The following is a 1,267-nucleotide window of genomic DNA, read 5'->3' on the forward strand; positions in this document are numbered from 1 at the left end:
CCCTTTCCTATTCTCAAGGAGCTCTCTGCACTCTGAGCACTCATGCACAGACCTAGAGAGGACCCATTGCCACCGCCATTATTCCTGGCATCAAGGGATCCCAAGGAAGAGGCTAACCCTGTCAGCCTGCCCCAAGCAGAAGCCTGAGGGGGACTGTCCAACCCAGCGGCTGCAGATGAAATGAGAAGAAAGACTGAGGGAGATGTGAGGCAGACATCGGATGTTCTTCCCAGAGGTCTTGTGGGGAATCATAGGGACCCGGGCACAAAAAGTACTTGGCATAGTACGCTGTACCTAACACATACCCACAAATGTTATCAGTTGCTATGTTGATGTGTTACCAAACTTCTGTTGTCAGCTTAGGCAATCTTACTTCATTTAATCTGCAAGCAATGCTCTGTAGTAGGCAATATGCTCATTTCACAGATAAAGATACTGAGGATCAAAAGGCTATAGTGGCTTGTCCAAAGTCAACCACCAACAGCCAGAGAACAGGTCTGTCTACAGTGCATTTCCTCCAGCAGAAGGCTTCTCTGGTGGGAGGGGACAGAGACCTTCTCTTGGGAGAGGAGTGTTGAGTAAGCAGTGGTGGGAACACACTCCTTAATCCTCCTGCGTCTTCTGTTTATTAGTCTGTGGCCTTCACCAGGGTTCTCAGTCCCTCCAAGCCTGGACCAGGTGGTCGCATTGGCAGACAGCTCCCCAGGAGGCCTCCTACCCAATACAACTCTTCTACCCCCACTTCCGGAGTCAGTGCTGGGCGCCCAAGACACAGTCCCAAGGGCTCCCACTAACAAGGCCCTGAGGGAGAAAACACCAATTTCTGAGGACTCATTAGGAAACTCCGTTTGAAGAAAGTTTCTCCTTCCTGCCTGTCTTCTGGGGCTTCACCCTCACCCCAGGTGCAAGACAAGTCCTGAAATTTCTTTGTCTCTGCTGAAAGACTCTGCTTGAGATTGACTTCCGAAAAATAAATCCCTCCCTTAGCAAAACTATATTTAGTTCCATTTGCACGTCCTGGGTGGCTATGATGTTTTGAACAAGTCCTGTAAACCTTAGCGATCCTACCATGAGGTGGAATTTAGATCACCTTCTCTAACTACTTACTATAAAGCTAGGACTAGAGATACAGCTCTTTTACTTCTTTTTCATAGAAAATCTAAGTACGAGAGGCTGTGAGGCTGGTGGCTATATTTAGGAGGGACTCCAGTTGTTTAACCAACAACTTGACTTTCCCCCCTTGTGTCTCCTCCATCCTGCAAGGGAT

This window comes from Suricata suricatta, chromosome 17 (assembly GCF_006229205.1).
Source record: "Suricata suricatta isolate VVHF042 chromosome 17, meerkat_22Aug2017_6uvM2_HiC, whole genome shotgun sequence".
NCBI classification, from domain to species: Eukaryota; Metazoa; Chordata; class Mammalia; order Carnivora; family Herpestidae; genus Suricata; species Suricata suricatta.